Below are 17390 nucleotides of genomic sequence, written 5' to 3'. Positions count from 1 at the left end.
TGCGCCACATCTTTTTAGATGTGAAGCTAAATAGCTTTGGCCACCAGAGGTGACCAGCGGTATAGTATGGATAGTATTCCTGTTTTTACAGATGCACTCGTCAGTTACCTAGTCCTGAGCTGTGAAAATGTTGTAGATCCTTATGCACTTCTCCCCCAGTTTTAAAGTCAGGAAGTTATCTGGGGAGGAAATTACGTTATCCTGCAGGAATCATAATGTCTATTTTGTTGTTGCGAGAATGTAGCGATCCAAAACCATCGTCTGTTTTGGAGGATTGTGAGTGGGGGGGTCGGGGAACTTTCAATCGGCACTAGAGCCCAATATAGCCCCGGGGGTGTGGCAAGCCCACTTCCAGACCTTATACAGTCTGGAGCCGGGAGAATCTCCTGTTGCTGATGAGGTGGTCTGGCCGGACTACGAAGGGGAACCAATAACGTTGGGTGAGGTGACAGTAGCCATCTCAGGACTGGCTTCTGGAAAGGCGCCGGGACTGGATGGATTACCAGGGGACATGTTCAAACAGGAGCCCACTGTTTGGGCCCCTTACCTTACCGCCCTTTTCAATGGAGTTCTTGGTGGCATGGAAATCCCTAGTACTTGGCTGGGGGCAGAGGTGGTCCCTATCTTCAAAAAGGGCTCGCCGCTCCTCCCAGCCAACTACAGGCCGATCAGTTTAATAGACGTGGCACAGAAACTCTTTGGCAGGGTGTTGCTGAATAGGCTCCAGGACTGGATGGAGGAGGTGGGTGCCCTTAGTCCCTATCAGGCAGGATTTAGGAAGGGGGTTTCTACAGTGGACCAGGTTTTTTAGATTGAACCTGATCTTTTGGAGGGCAGCAAAACTCTAGGGCGGTAGTCTGTACGCAATTTTTGTGGACTTACGGGCCGCCTTCGATCTGGTGCCCAGGGGGAAACTTTGGAGTGTCCTGGCAGAGATGGGTGTTCCCATGGACATCCTATTGATCTTGCAGAGGCTGCATCACAATAATTATGCCCAAGTGAGGTGTGGGAGGTCGGGGGAACTGACCGATAGATTCCCCGTTGGCCGGGGGGTGAGACAGGGCTGTGTGCTGGCACCGACCCTGTTTTGCCTCTTCGTCAACGGGGTAATCGCCCATCTGAATGCCACCGAATATACTGATGCCCCAAAGTTGAACGGCAGCAGGGTGCCCGCAATTATGTTTGCGGACGACACCCTGCTGCTATCCAAAACCCCTATGGGTATACAGAGGATTCTTGACTCCTTCGTGACCTTCTGTATTGATAGGGGGCTGGAAATTAACGCGGCAAAAACCAAATTCATGGTTTTGAACCCGAGGCAAAAATTGCGGCCAAATCCGCAATTGGGAGCTGCACGGCTCGAGAGAGTGGCCACCTTTGAATACCTGGGTGTGACACTCAACGAAACCATGACTTGGGGACCCCACCAGAATAGGGCTAACCTCAAACTTACTCAAACCACTGGGCGTATTGCCCGGATGATGACTGGTTCATCATATCGACCATTGGGGGCATTAATCCAGATATATAAGGCCCAGGCTAGGGGAATGATAATGTATGGGGCGGAATTGTGGGGCTATATGCCTTGTCGGAGTCTGTCTCTAACGGAAAACAAATTTATAAGACAGATAGCCGCACTTCCGCCCAGTACCCCGCTCCTCCCTCTGAGGCTTGATTTGGGGCTACGCCCGTTGGTCGACGAAATAAATCTGAGACCTCTAGCATTCTGGCGCAGGCTGTGGAGTAGTAACGATCTTGTAGAATATAGGGCGGAACTACTCGAACTTCTGAATCACCCAAAAGTGCTAAATATTCCCTGGGTCAAATACATCCAAGCCACTTGCATGGAAATAGGGCTACCCGACTTATGGACTGAGCCAGTGATAGCTGCACTTAATATTTCAAAAAAGTCCCTGGCAAAAGTTTATCATGATTACAAATTAGCCAGGGCGCAAGCCACCCAGGAAGAAGGGTCCTTAACTTCCGTGTTTTTCAAAGTAAGGATGTTTACAGGTTCGAGAAGGTATTGGACCCTATCTCCCCGCTATTGGCCCGGAAGCTGTTTCTCCAATGGAGATACGGCACACTCCCCTTCCGGTTTTTTTACAAGTACCTGGCCATCGGCCTCCACCACAAAGCAGTGTCCGGCTTGTGATACTACGGAGGAAACTGATTTGCATATGGCTTTCTTCTGCCCAGCCTACAAGGCAGCACGAAAATATTGGCTCCTCCCGCTGATAAGGAATATGGGCTGCAGGGAATATGCACCAATGTATAGGATTTTAAAATCGGATGTCTCTGGCCCAACTGTCTTTGCCCTATCAAAATTTCTGACCAATGTTTGGCATACGCGTAATCGTATTCTAAAGGCGTTGGGTCCCTTTTAACCTTTGTATCTGCGATTGAATATGTGCATTGTATATTTTAGAATGGAACTAGAATTGTTTATTGTGCTACTTTGATAACTGTGTTTAATAACTTTTTATCTTAAATGCTGAATTATTTATGCTTTTTATGTCTATGTAAATATTTTATCTGTGCTTTTATGGTCATTGACCGAAATAAAGCTATCAAAGTGAAGTGTTGCGAGAATGGAGCCAAGGACAAGTGGATTTTGTTCCTTGCCTTCTATACCTCATCACAAGGTTGTGAACTTCCCGCAATATTTTTGTTTGTTGTGAAACATAGCATTAATGTACATATTATCAACCAATTAAGCTTGAAATTTCCACCATGACCTCCTGTTTACAAGAGATAGAATGTTGCATGGTCACTTTTTTCTTTTAGAATAATTATTGTTTTGTAATGTACACTTCTTACATCATACTGAGTGATCATTTTGAAATTTCCCCTTAAATTAGTAACTTTTAACTTCCTAGTTATGAATAATAATGTGTTAGAAATTGGGTTGTTAGGAAACTGGGATAGGAGTCCTGGTCAAGCAGCCACCACATTCATAGTCGGTGTAAGGCACATGCAAACTTCAAATTAAACTGTACTCACCCTTTGGTAACTTGGCACAGAGCAGTCAAGCTTAATTTGAAGGGTGGGTGTAAAGTATTTGTGCAACACTTCAAACAATAAAACAGTGAAAACTCCGCACAAAAAGATCCCATACCAGGTTTAGAAAAATAGAGTAGCTTTTATAAATAAAACCAGAACAAAAGGACAAATCTGATCAGTAAAACCAGAGGTATTAAATTGTAAGTATTAGGGTATAATGGAGCCATAACACACTAAGCGCCAACAAGGGATATCTCGCCGCGCCCGACCGGGACAAAGTCACACGTTCATGCCAACCACAATGGAGCATGAGCTGGCTACAGGGACCAGGCCCGCTGAACAAAGTACCATAAATCCTGGTTGCTTAGTGTTGTGCGGATCTGAGGTGAAGAAGCAGCGTGCAGCTGAAGCGCTGCATCATTTCTGAGATGCAACAAGGCTGTGTGGTGCGAGGTCCTGTTGTGTTGACGTCGAGGATTCTGTTGGTGGGGCTTGCGATGCGAAGTCCGGGCATCGAGGATGCAGCTGGTGATGCATCTGTTCTGCTCGAGGATGTGCTGCTCAGCTGAGGAGATACATCAGTTCAGCTGGTAAGCACCTCAGGCCCACTTGACTGGGGTGGTTTCACTTGGCAGGGTAGACTCGCAGATGTCAGAGTCCAGGTGTAGATGCAAGGTTGTTGGGCGCCTGTAATGTCCTTGAGGCTTCAGATCAGGAGGCCAGCCAAATCACTCTGGGTTCAAGAGTTGCAGGTCCAATAATTCTCACCCAGGCAAGAGCCCAGCAGGCAGCTAGTCAGCACAGCAAAGCAGGAGTACAGCAGTGTGGCAGTTCTTTCAGCAGCGCAGAAGTCCTTCTTCCTGGCAGAGTATCCATAGGTCCAGAAGTGTACGGAAGTGGTAGTGTCTGAGGTCCTTCCCCCCCCCCCCCCCCTTATTTATTTTTTTTGTCAACGTTTTTATTGTTTCAGGGGTAACAACATGTACAGCCCAACTTGACATGACCGTAAGCCAAGATTGTTAGTTAGCTACAAAAAAACACATCTTATCCACAAGTACTTGGCATAGTATTGATAGCAACGGGTACCACTTCCCGCAACTTGAGGTCCTTCTTTTATACACAGTTGTGTCTTTAAAGTGGGAAGAAACTTCTAGAGACATGCCATTGAAGTGCACAGATGCCCTGCCAGCCTTGGCTCTAGACTATCTACATGTGGTATGCAGCCCTTTGTCTGGAGACAGGACACAGCCTATTCAGGTGTGAGTGAAGCTGGTTCCAGCTCCTCCCTCCCATCCTGTCACGGATAGCCTCTCAGTCACACCTAAGGTCCCATTTTGTGTTGCTGCCTAGGTGGAATACACAAAGCCCAACTGTCGACTACACCCAGGCATGTGATCATAGACAGGCTGCAGGCACTAAATGGCTAAGGCAAGAAAATGCCAACTTTCTAAAAGTGGCGTTTTCAGAATTGTAATTTAAAATCCGACTTCACCATAAGTTAGGATTTTACATTCGGATTCTGGAGACAACAAACATGAACTACCAGGACATGTAAAACTAAAATGTACAAGTCCTGCTTTTTAAATACATTGTGCCCTGCCCTCTGGGTTGCCCAGAGCCTACCCTAGGGGTGACTTATATGTATTGAATCGGAAGGTTTGGGGCCTGGGAAGAGGTTTAACTTACCAGGTCGACATGGCAGTTTAAAACTACACACACAGGCTCTGCAATGATAGACCTGAGACATGTTTAAAAGGCTACTCAAGTGGGTGGTACAAGCAGTGCTGCAGGCCCACTAGTAGCATTTAATTTACAGGCCCTGGCACAGGTAGTGCACATTACTAAGGACTTGTAAATAAATTAAATATGCCAATTGTATACAAGCCAATGTTACCACATTTTTAGGGAAAGACCACAAGCACTTTAGCACTAGTTAGAATGTGCAGTTTTTACTTCTGCTAACGGCCACTAAAAAAGAAGTCAGCAAAAACAGGAGATCTGAAACCAAAATGTTAGGGGAAACCATGCCCCAGATATAAGGTCTAACATAACTTGTTTTCAAAATTGCATTTCAGTCCCCACTTACATTGTGTCTAAATGCTGTAAATATCATGTGTTACTATTGCCCAATCCATTGGTTCACAATTTGCCAACCTTAAGACCCCGCCTAACTAGGATTTGATTTTGTGACCTGAAAAGCAGCGAGATTTTAATTTAATGAACCTGTCTGGCAAACGTTGTGTTCCCTCCTCATGTTTGTATCTTACTGAAGCTTCCTTTGGGCATAACTGCAGCGAAACAGAGCACACAAAGCTCATACCCAGAAACAGCAAAGGTCATACATGGATCTAGAAAACCTTAAGGTCTCAATTCCCAAAACCTGTGCACCTGAATTTCACTTTGGTGCTCATTTCGCCTTTTGTGTCAGAGGTACTGGCAAATGACAGATCCTTGCTTACAGAATCTAATCTAAAAAAAAATGACATCAAAGCAAAAATATTTCTTGGTCTCAGAACCGCACATTGCCATAGTAGTCTGTGGCACTTAAGGGAACTCCTTTGAATATGGAATTGCTCCTTGTTAAAGGGCTAAATGCTGTCATTCACAGCAGCATTAACCAATGGCTGAGGTGGGTTGACCCATTGCCCATGCTGTATGCTGCAGTGGCGGAAGAAAAATGCAAATGACACAATAACAGACTGGCGAATGAAGTTGGCTGGCTGAAAACCCTTATAAGTAAGTATATTATTCATATAATTTTAGTGAAAGCAAAAGGTCTTGGCTAACACCAAACCTAAAAATGTAAGGGATCCCCTTAACCCAAACAGTAAATCAGCAGACTGTCCACGGGCTGAAACTCTTCCCTTTTAGAGATATCGTACATATAAAATTGCGCATAAACCTAGAGATTAATGTAATAATTCCTGAGCATTACCTAATGTTATTAATATTTGGGAGTAATACTATAGATTAGGAATCTAAACCCCTGCACTGTGTTGGGCTAGGACAGAACAAGAATTTAAAGACCATCTCATCCTATTAAGAACCCACAACCAATTTACTAGCATTCAGTGCTAAAGACTCTTACCATCATCAGCTAAGGCACCCCAACGAAGCCGGGAATGCGTCGATGTATGTGATCAGAAGCTACGTAAGTGATTCATACCAGGATGTATATTCAGTCTTATTGAACCAGGCCCAACAATGCAGTTTAGTGGATTTTTCAGTGCTAATTCTGAAATCCGGTTTCAGGGATAAACTGCACCGGTGTTTGTTTAATAATGTTTACTTGCTCACCCTGGAGAGTTCCTCAACAGCTGAAGGCGATGACTCACAGCAGAAGCTTGGTCCAAATCCCAGGCCACGCACTCATGCCTTCTTAAAGTAGTTAATCTCAAAAGTTATAACTCCCCATAATCCCTTTTCTGACAGTTCACTTAAAGAGCAAGACCAAACACTTAAGCACTAAAGTATTTACACAACCGACCATAATGAGGTTTGTAATTCTGTGTGGGATGGAGGAGGAAGGATAAGAAGAAAAAAACGAAAAAGTAAAAAAGGGAAGAAAAAGAAGGAAAAGAAAAAAGGAGAGGAAGAAAACGAAAAAGAGGAAAGGAGTAGAAGAAGACGAAAGCGACATGTACCTGGTAAATCTTCATTAGTGTTAAACTATCTTTAGTCTTCAGTGCTTTAATTTTATGCTGTTGTTAGAATGATGACTGGTGTGCTTTTGTGGCGCTGCTCGACAAAAAAGATGGAAAAATTGGTCACTTTGTATCCGCAAGTGTTATTAAAGCACCACATACCAGTTGTTTCTATTCAGATCTAAAGGTGGATACGAAGTTGCACTCTGTCTCCACGTGCTGCTTAGTCAACCCCTCGCTGCCTTGGCTCCCTAGTTGACTCCCTAATCCATATCTCGCCCAGGACTGGACTAGCAACTAAATGAAGCAGTGAAAACTATTTGAAAATTGTCAGTGTCTCCCTCTGGCTGCTTCTGATACCGGGTGGTTTAAGGATCCCAGTACAATGTCCTCCAGTGTACTGTCCACCAGAGCCCAGCCAGAGATAAAAACAGATTTTTTTAAAACGTAGGCTTCAATTTCTCCTTCCCAAACCTATGACCTAATATGAGTCACTTAACAGATTCCTGTCCTTTCCCCTTGCTGTGGTGCCGTTTTGACAGCCTACCGCCAAAGCAGGCACCCTTGCACCATGGTGGGAGGGGGCTTGTGTTGTAGGCAGGATTGTTTTTCCACAGGAAGGGGGGCATTGCTGCACAAAAACGATTCTGGGAGGCTCTTTTCTCCTTCTATGTGTGCTGCATGAGAGGAAAAACAGAGAAGAAATACATATATTTCTCCTTGTTACAATTCTCCTGGGGAGGCGAATCTTTTTGGCGCATTCCCAGGTTTGGTAAATCTGGAAAAGCAACAAAAAGCTTGGTAACACACACACAATGCCCATGGAGCGCCTCCTTAGCGCAGAGTAATGCAACACCGTGATTTGTGCTGCTTTGCATTACTCTAGATTTTTGAAGCCATTTAAAGCCACGCAAAGCGGTTTGCATGACTTCATAAATTTGACTAAAAGGTTTGCATCACACATGTACCACGTTGTGTGGTACAAGCATGACACAAATCTCTCCTAAATATGCCCCTCAGTGGAGGCGTGGCCAAGAGCGTCAAGATGGCGGTCGCACTTTAGGGGTGCTCCGGCCACTCCGTCATCCGCCACCATCTCCTCTTACCTGCAACCAGACTCTGCTGCTGCTTTGTTCTAGAGTCCGATCCTGTGCCTGGCTGTGAAGAGGGTGCGGTATTATGGTCATCCACAGCCTGTGAAGGGATCTCGCCTTGCGGTCTCCTAAAATGGCGGCAGCCTCGGACCCGGGCTCTGGTCTCCCCCCGGGGATCTGGGGCCGGTGCGAGACTGACCTGGCGCTCTCTAGCGGCGGCTGCCCCTGCACCTTGAGGGGCGGTGACACCACTGCGATCCAGCGGCCTACATCCAGGAGACTGGGGGCGCGAACGGCACCACCAAAGCGGCCTGCGGCATCGGATCAGGCCTGTGGCGCCCGGATGCCCGAGTGTGAATCGCCCGTCGATTGGACAGCGGGGGCGATGTGGAGACGTGGTGGAGATCAGCCTGAGTGCCCTGTGTGACTGGAGGAGGATTGTGGGGCATATTGTGGTTGCCTCTGTACCCTGAGCTGGAGTGGTGCTTGGCTGTCGATCGGACGGCGTGGGCAGGGGACGTCCAGCTGGCGTGAACCGCCCGTACCTGGTCCTTCCTGAACCTTCCTTGGGCTGCGTGCTGGGGCTGCACTGCCCGACTTGACAGCGTCAACAGTAGTGACCTTCCCAGGTGAGCGGCCCGCCTGATCTCAGCCATCTGTCGGGTGGCGGGGGGTGACGCAGGGTTTACCCCTCCACCTGCGGGTATGCGCGGCCTCTGCTTCCTCTTGGGATTGTGACGGTCCGCCTGCCTGTGTCTGGACAGCGGCGGTGGTGCTTGCGGTCCTGCCCCCTTTGTGAGACCAGTTGGGGCCTTGTAGGAAGCCTTTGAATTCCTGTCTGGGCTCTGTTTATGGAGGACTGCCCGCGCTGACGGGGTTGCGGGCCTGCACCTGGTGTAGACTTCCCCCCCCCCCCTCTCTGGTTTGGGCCCGAGGCGGCGTTGTAGTTGTGGCTGGAACATCGGAGGCCGCGGGTGATGCCGTTCTTCCCCGTGGGGGTGTGGTGCACTCCCAGGGGGAGCCCTAAGTGCTCTCGGCCGGCTCCAACGGCGGAGTGCCGTAGTGGCCCGGCTGTCGAGTTGGACAGCGGTGAGGGGCCCGCAGGCCCTCTTCCTTCCTTCTTGCCTCCCCTCTGCTGCGGACCCTGATTGATCTGGGATGGATCACGACATGGGCGGCGGGAAGACTGCTCCTAAGAGGGAGGTTGGCCGTCATTCGGCCAGTGGAGCGCCGGGTGGGGAAGTGCCCTTCCTCCCTCCATCCTTCTCTTCTTCCCCCTCCCGCCGTGACCTATGCTAGGGGGCCTAGCCCTTCGCCCGCTCCTACCTGCGCGTGGGGGCGGTTTTGGGCCCCTGACGTGGTGGACATGGGAGGGGCCCGGTGCCCAAAGACCCCAGCCACGCAGACCAAGATTGACCGCTTACAGTCGCGGACAATGGAGCGCCAGGGGGTTCTGTGGGGGGAGATGCCCCCTCCCAGACGGACTTATCAACCATCCTTCAGGCCAGCTGCGTTTCCCAAACCTCGGTAGAGGGTAAGATTGAGGAAGTCTGCATAGACATGAACATCATCCGCTAAGATCTCCGCAAAGCTGTAGACCGGATCAAGGAGACGGAGTCCCGTGTGTCCACGGTGGAGGATGACGTCCACCAGCTCAAAGAGCAAGTTTCACATCTCCAGGCTCATATCCGGGAGCTCCATAGGCGAGCCGAAGATGCTGAAAACAGGTCCCGGTGTAACAACCTCCGCTTGGTAGGATTTCCAGAGGATGCGGAGCAGGGCCGACCATCTGACTTAATCGAGTGCTGGCCGCGATCATGGATGCCCGAGGGCTCCCTCTCCCCATGGTTTGCTATCGAGAGGGCCCACCGCAGCCAGGCGCGCCTCACAAGCTGTTCATTATGCGGGTCCTTAATTACAAAGACCAGGACTCTATCTTGGCAGAAGCACGAAAACAACAACGTCTCACGTACCAGGGCCAAGGAATTATGGTCTTTCCAGATTACACCCACGAGGTTCAGAGCCAGCGGCGCTCATTCGGTGAGGTGAAGCAGGAGCTATGAGCCCTACACATCCCATGCCAACTACTCTTCCCAGGTCGCCTGCGAGTGGTCTTCCATGACAAATCCCTTTTCTTTGACACTCCTGAAGAGGCCTGGACCTGAGCAACGAAGGAGCGGCCCCTCCGGCTCCCGGCCCGTAACAATTCTCATCGGAGCAGCGGCGATGGCCCCCACTTGAATCGCCCTGGCCCGCAACTGCAGAGTACCCGCTCACGCAGGAGACGGGGTTCACGACGGGCCTGATCAGCTTCGCCAACAATTCCTGCTCACCAGGTGGCCGCTGGAGCTCTCCCGGATGACCTCCCGATGCCGCGGCGATCCTGCTCAGACCCCCCCCCCCCCCCATATGGATCCCGGGAATGCTTCGCCTTGACCATCCCTATCAGTGCACGCAGACACAGACCTTTCCCGAAGCCTGGTCCTCCCTGCGGGGACGCCCTGACTCTGTTGCACTCCCCGGCACAGACCGGTTCTGCGGCTGTTTGCGTTACAATTGACTGACTGTTCTTTTGTTTTACAATGGTGACTTCTATAGAACATCCTGCTAAGAGGAGGGGTCCACCATGTCTTCTAGTCCCAAGCGTTCTAGTTTGGTTTTTCCTTTCAGGTTTCTTAGTTCGGGTCGACAGATGCTTCTGTTGCTGAAGTATAGGGAGGGGGTTGGGTGGGGAGGGGGGACCGTTGTCCCAGTTTTTACTTGTTCCTGTTCATCTACACACACAGTCTAACTCAATCACACTCCTGCTGCGCACCCTGTAGAGCCCACAGCCCCGGCTCTTCACAGCCGCATGCTCCTCACTGCGTCCACATTTCTGACCACCACCATGGCAACCACCCGCGCCACTAGCTTCCTGGCGATTCTCTGTCTGCCATCACACCAGTGCCTGCTTCCTGTGCGGGCTGTCTCCCTCTGCACTCATACCCCCCATGACTGTCTTGCGCAACGAAATACAGTCGCTCCATGTGATGTCCTGGAATGTCAATGGGCTCCTGGACAGGGTTAAGCGCACTGCGGTTCTGCGGTATGCTCAGCGCCATGCAGTAGACATACCGCTCCTTCAAGAAACTCATCTCGTAGGCAATAAATGCCCCTTCCTGGCGAGGTATGGTTACGGTGGGGTTTAGCACTCCGGCTTCATGCGGGGCTCGAGGGGCGTGGCCTTTCTCATGAGCTGCTCCCTTCCCTTTGTCCTCCACAGGGCTGTGACTGATCCCATGGGCTCCTTCGTTTTCCTGGAAGGGGCGGTGGGAGACTGCGCACTCAACCTGTTGTAGATTTACTCCCCGCCGTCTTTAATGGGGCCTACACTCAAGCACCTTGCGGGGTTCGTCGCTGCCCTGCCTCCGGGGATGACTATTATAGGGGGCGACTTCAATGCGGTTATGGACCCTACCCACGACGTTGCAGGAAACCCCTCGACCTCATGGGCCTCCCAGGCCAAGCACTTATCTGGCTGGGCGGCTACGCTGGGGCTCTGCGGCGCCTGGAGACTCTGGCACCCCACAACCCGTCCATACACTCACACATCGGCATCCCACCACACTCGCGCCCGGATTGATTACATCTTTCTCCCGGCTGTTGCACGATTCGGGAGATAACCATACTCCCTTGTGGTATTTCTGACCATTCCCCAGTGGCACTGCGGGATGGGGATCTGCCGAGCACCTTGAGACCGATTTATAGCGGCTGAGCGTCTGGTTTCTCCAGGAAAAAGGCTTCTGCGAATCGGCGGGCGGGGAGCTCCGGCAATTCTTCACCACTAACCAGGGATCCTATTCCTCCCCTGCTACCTTGTGGGAGGCAGGCACAGCCACCATTCGTGGGTTCGCCAAGAGTCAGTCCAAACTCCGCCGCACCGAACAGGAATCTCTGATCACCCTCCTGGAGGCTCAGGATACTCTCATCGAGAGGCGCCCACCCAAGGAGAGAACCGAGGCCCTGGATAGGAGACTGACATTCTTGCGGGATGAGATCAGGCTGACTTCCATGGAGGCTGCGAAGCTGCTTTGGAGGTCCTCAGTAGCGCGCGTATACGGGTGGGGAGACAATTCTGGCAAGCTTCTCCGTCGACTGGCCACCTATCCATTGGCCAATCGTATTATCCCAGAGGTGCGGGACTCGAGTGGCGGGATCCAGTGATCTCCACCGGCGGTAGCTCAGTGCTTCGCCACCTACTATGCCGCGCAACCTCCGTGGCGGTCGATCCCCGACTTGCTCCCCCACAAGCAATTTTTTTTTTGTGAGACTAAGGCCAAGGTGCTGGACCTCCCGATTGCTCTTGAGGAGATCAATGAAGCGATCTTCCCACATGGCGTCTAGTAAGACACCGGGTCCGGATGGCTTTCCTCAAGAGTTCTACGCAAGCTACCGCAACACGCTTTTGCCCCATCTGCTGGGGCTGTATGATGACACGGTTGACAAGGGCTCATTTCACTCTGAGACTGACATGGCCACCATCGTGGTGATCCCGAAGTCTCAGCCGCCCTCGAAGCACTGGGCCGATTACGGGCCAGTCTCTCTTATTAATACGAAGCTCAAGATCTTTGCTACCATCCTGGCCAACCGCGTGCGGCCATATATGGCCAAGTTGGTTCACCCTGACCAGTGTGGCTTTATGTCCGCGCAGAGTACCCGTCACTGCCTCTGGCGCCTTCACCTCGCCCTAGCGAATCGCCAGTGCCTGACCCCGTACCTCTCACTCCTTCTTATAGACTTTGAAAAAGCATTTGATTTGGTGGACAGGCGATCTTTGGAGGCGGTCTTGGCAGAAATGGGCTTCAGAGAGCGTTTCCGCCAGCTTGTAAAACCGCTATACTACTGGCCGAGGGCCCGAGTCCTGGTCAATGGTGCATTGTCCCCACCCTTCCCTATCCGCAGGAGCACCAGGCAGGGGTGCCCCCTGTCGCCCCTCCTCTTCTCCCTCGCAATGGAACCCTTGGCGTGCCTGGTGCGCTCTGATGACCTCATCCGGGGGTGGAGAAGGCCTGGACTCGGCGAGGACAAAATTGCCCTCTATGCTGATGACGTTCTCCTGTACCTGGCTGAACCCGCGCGGTCGGGACCCCGATGCCTCAGAGCACTGACTCTTTTTGAGCAAATCTCCAGCCTCCGGGTGAACTCTGCCAAATCTGTCCTGGTCCCCCTTCATCTTTCCCGCGAGTGCTTTGACTGGCAGTCCACGATACCCCTCCGGCGGCAGTCCTTTAAGTATCTCGGGATCTGGGTAGCCCTCCCTCCCTCCTTCCTGACCTCACCTGGGCGCTGAATGTCACCGCAGTGGTGAAGAAGGTCCGGGCTGATCTCACCCGGTGGCAATCGTTGCCCCTGAACCCTATGGGTAAAATAGCTTTATTCAAGATGATGATATTGCCCAGGTTCCTCTATATGTGCCATAATACGTCCCTTTTCTTGTGCCGTGCATAGTTCAGAGAAATGGATAGCCTAGCTATTAAATTTCTCTGTGGGGGTCGACAACCCTGTCTGGTTCTCGCACATTGTCGGATCCCACCTTATGATGGAGGCCTGGGGATGACAAACCTATATCTTTATTATCTGGTGACCCGTCTTCTCATAGAGCACGACTGGTTCAACGGGGGATGGTCAGATCCGGCCTTTCGGCTGGAACTTCATACTCTGGGCCTGCCCAGTATTCAGGGGATGCTATATGGTAACACCATCCCGGAGCGCTGCCAGAGATCACGCGTGAGGTGTTCCTGGGCTGGTGGGCCTCCCTACGCCACACTCATTGGTCTGGGAAACTGAGCCAATGCACTCTGCTCTGGCAAGGTGCCCAGCTTCGAGAAGTGGCGGGATTATCTGGCTTCAGGGCATGGGACTTAATTGGGATCTCACAGTTAGGGGATGTCTGGAAGGGGGGACACATTTGCACCTTTCAGGACCTACAACGTACTTTCTCTTTGCATCCCTCGCAGTTCTATCGCTATCTACAGCTGTGACACACCATCCAATCACACGTCCCAGAGGGCATGGCTTTGCCTGACTACAGCCCACCATAGGGGAAAGGCGGGATCTCCCGTATCTACCACTCTCTCACCAACCATACCCCCAACACACACTCGCAGCTCAGAGTCCGGTGGGAGGGCTGGGTTGATTCCTTAGACGACTCCGACTGGCGCAACGCCCTAATGGCCCCCAAGTTAATCACCGTCTCAGTACGGCTCCGATTGGTACAGCTCTACTAATTACACTCTGCCTATCTCACGCCGCTCCTCCTCCACCGAGCAGGTCTTCGTCCAGAGGCGTCATGCCCGCGTTCTTCACATCCTCAAGCGGACTTCTTCCACATGGTATGGTTTGCTCACCTATCACACATTTTTGGGAATCAGTGTTGGAGGAACTCAATGAGGTCCTAGGATGGGAGGTGCCCTTTAACCCTACCAACATACTCCTAGGCATTACAGAGGGACTGGACGGCTCTCGCGCAAATAAGCTCTTCCTAAACACGGCTCTAGTGGTAGCAAAGAGAGACATTGCACGATGCTGGCTGAACCCGGCGGCCCCTGCCCTGTCACGGTGGCGCAGAGTAGTGGACTGGTGTGCCGCGCAAGAGCGCTCTGTATATGAGGCCAGGGGTTGTCCTAAGAAATATCGCAAGGTGTGGGGTAAATGGGTGGGGGCGATTGATGACTAATACTCTGTTTTGGCCATTGTGGAATGTGGTGGGTACCTGGTTCATCCCCCTCCCTCACTAGCTATTGATGCGCAGTGTTATGGAGTACAATGCTTTCAGGTGCTCCGCTTATTAAACTGACTGTGTTGTATGCTGTCTTTGGAAAATCAATAAAAGTGGTTATCAAAAAAATATACCCCTCCGTTTCCTGCTAATTATTCCTCATTCCAGAAGCAAAATCTGTAATGGCTTGGTACAGTGAGGTAATGCAGCGTTACGTCAGTAATGCAGCACCCAGTACACCTGTGTAACTTGGAAAGAATGCCCTTTTTCTCTGGAAAATGTAAATAGAACAATTGATGGACAAAATGCAGAACAATGTCATACATTCACCCCAGTACAGAGATCTGGGCCTAAATCCATCATTTTTTTGCTCACCATGCCATTTCAGTTTGGACCCAGCCATATGCAAATCAGTCTTGACCCTGCACCCAATGGGAACAGTCCAGCCCGAATTGCCAGACCAAGTCCTCCCTGAACTGGAAACAAGCATCCTAGGACCAGTTTCAGGCTTTCAGCCCTCATCAGCCAGGATAGGCTGACTTCAGTGGCATGGAGAGCATGGGTCCCACGTCTAGGCATACCCGTCTCACTCGGGGTGACAAATGCAAAAAGAACATTGATGGACAGAATGCAGAACAATGTCATACATTCACCCCAGTACAGAGATCTGGGCCTAAATCCAGTTTCTTTGCTCACCATACCATTCCAGTTTGGACCCAGCCATATGCAAATCAGTCTTGACCCTACGCCCAATGGGAACAGTCCAGCCCTAACTGGCAGGCCAGGTCCTCCTGGCTGATGAGAGGTGAAACCCATCCTAGGATGCTTGTTTCTGGTCCAGGGAGGATCTGGCTTGGCAGTTGGGGCTGGACTGTTCCCATGAGGCACAGGGTCAAGACCGATTTGCATATGGTCAGGTCTAAACTGGGGTGGCATGGTGAGCAAAAGAATGATGGATTTAACCCAGATCTCTTGACTGGGGTTGAATGTTTTGATTTGTTCTGCATTCCGTCTGTCAATTGTGTGTCTTTTGCTTTCTTGCCCTAAGTGCGCCAGGTATGCCCAAACGTGGGTCCTGGGCTCACTGCCACTGGAGCTATCCTGGCTGATGAGGAGTGAAACCCCGAAACCGGTCCTAGGATGCTTGTTTCCGGTCCAGGGAGGATCTGGCTTGGCAGTTGGGGCTGGACTGTTCCCATGAGGCACAGGGTCAAGACCGATTTGCATATGGTCAGGTCTAAACTGGGGTGGCATGGTGAGCAAAAGAATGATGGATTTAACCCAGATCTCTTGACTGGGGTTGAATGTTTTGATTTGTTCTGCATTCCGTCTGTCAATTGTGTGTCTTTTGCTTTCTTGCCCTAAGTGCGCCAGGTATGCCCAAACGTGGGTCCTGGGCTCACTGCCACTGGAGCTATCCTGGCTGATGAGGAGTGAAACCCCGAAACCGGTCCTAGGATGCTTGTTTCCGGTCCAGGCAGGAGCTGGCTTGGCATTTCGGGCTGGACTGTTCCCATGAGGCACAGGGTCAAGACTGACTTGCATATGGCCAGGTCTAAACTGGGGTGGCATGATGAACAAAAGAATGATGGATTCAACCCAGATCTCTTGACTGGGGGTGACTGTCTTGATTTATTCTGCATTCCGTCCATCAATTGTGTGTCTTTTTCTTTTTCTCTGGAAGGCACGGAGAGCAGACATTGAAGAGTAACCAGTTGCAGTGAGTGATACAAACCTTCCTCATTTTAGCAGCTTTAGGGTTGATGAGCTGAGAAGCTGAAAGACAGATACCAGAAGTGACATGCACCACTGCAGCAAATGAGAGCAGTTTGTTCACCTGGAAATTAAACATTTTTAAAAACCATGATATCAAATCTGTATTTACTGTGGCAAGGTCTAGATCAGGCTTCTCCAATTAGTAGTTTGTGAGCTACAGGTAGCTCTCCTACTACCTGACTCATCCAAGTGGGAGAAACTGAGCCCCCATTTACCCTTTGACAGGTTTGTGGATCTTGAGATAGCACTTACACCACCTCAAAACCAAGAAAGCTTGGGATTCTCTTTCATTCAAAACCGTGATTTTTCCACAATTTAATGTAGTGGTCAAAGGGATCCGTCTCCAGCTCTCCCTACTCCACAAAATCTTTACTCCAAACCAACCATGGGCTGGAGCCTACCCAAGCCCTCATGTCCTACATAGACTAGGAAGCCATGATCACATTGACGGTTCTCTGCACCTTTCACAAAACATAATGGAAAAGAGGTCGAAAATAATTGCAAAACCTACCATCATGCTACACCCAGCCTTCATCATCTGAGTTTAAACATGCCTTTAGCCCCCCCACCCATCTTCCACCATTAGATGACACATACTAAACAGACTGCAAATGAAACGTGAAGGTTGGCCTTCAAGTGATGCTTTATAAAAGCAGAAGTGTGTTCCTGCTCACTTGGGGGCATATCATCAAGCAGCAGCGATAATTATCTTTGGCCGCGTTTAGCGTTCACACCCCTAACGCCGTCTATTGCCGGATTCTATCGCCCGGTTATCGCATTATTAACCGCGCATTGCCGAGGCGATAGAAATCCCTGCGATAAGCGGCAATATTGCAGGATTTCCAGCGGATTTAAAAAAAAAAAAAAAAAAAAAAAACAGCGTTAGGGAAAACATTGTAGATAGGGACATGTGGACTTAGCATTACAATCCACCTCCCATGATACATATGGCTAAGTCGGAAAATTAGCAGGCGTAAGAAACCGGCGATATACCTGTTTAGCGCTACTTTTTATGTCGCTAGGCGGGTTAGGGATTTCGTTGTTGATAGGGAGAAGCTGTGTTAGTGAATATTTTTGCAGAATTTCAGTCGGGAACGCCTACCTCGCATCTCATTG

At 50.4% G+C, this 17390-nt stretch overlaps 1 protein-coding gene across 3 annotated transcripts in view; it reads left to right on the top strand.

Annotated features, from left to right (window-relative positions):
• The window catches only part of LOC146818006 (neuroblast differentiation-associated protein AHNAK-like), a 237367-nt gene that overhangs the window by 99665 nt on the left and 120312 nt on the right, over window positions 1-17390 (top strand). The window contains exon 1 of one of the 3 annotated variants that reach the window (XM_085611488.1): window positions 16109-16218. The exons of the other annotated variants lie outside the window; for them this stretch is intronic. The gene's annotated coding sequence lies outside the window, so the exon portion shown is untranslated. Of the gene's footprint in view, window positions 1-16108; window positions 16219-17390 lie in introns of those variants that run through there. 3 annotated transcript variants of the gene reach the window in all.

Source organism: Triturus cristatus, chromosome 6 (genome assembly GCF_964204655.1).
Source record: "Triturus cristatus chromosome 6, aTriCri1.1, whole genome shotgun sequence".
NCBI lineage: Eukaryota > Metazoa > Chordata > Amphibia > Caudata > Salamandridae > Triturus > Triturus cristatus.
This window is presented reverse-complemented; position numbering and strand designations above follow the sequence as displayed.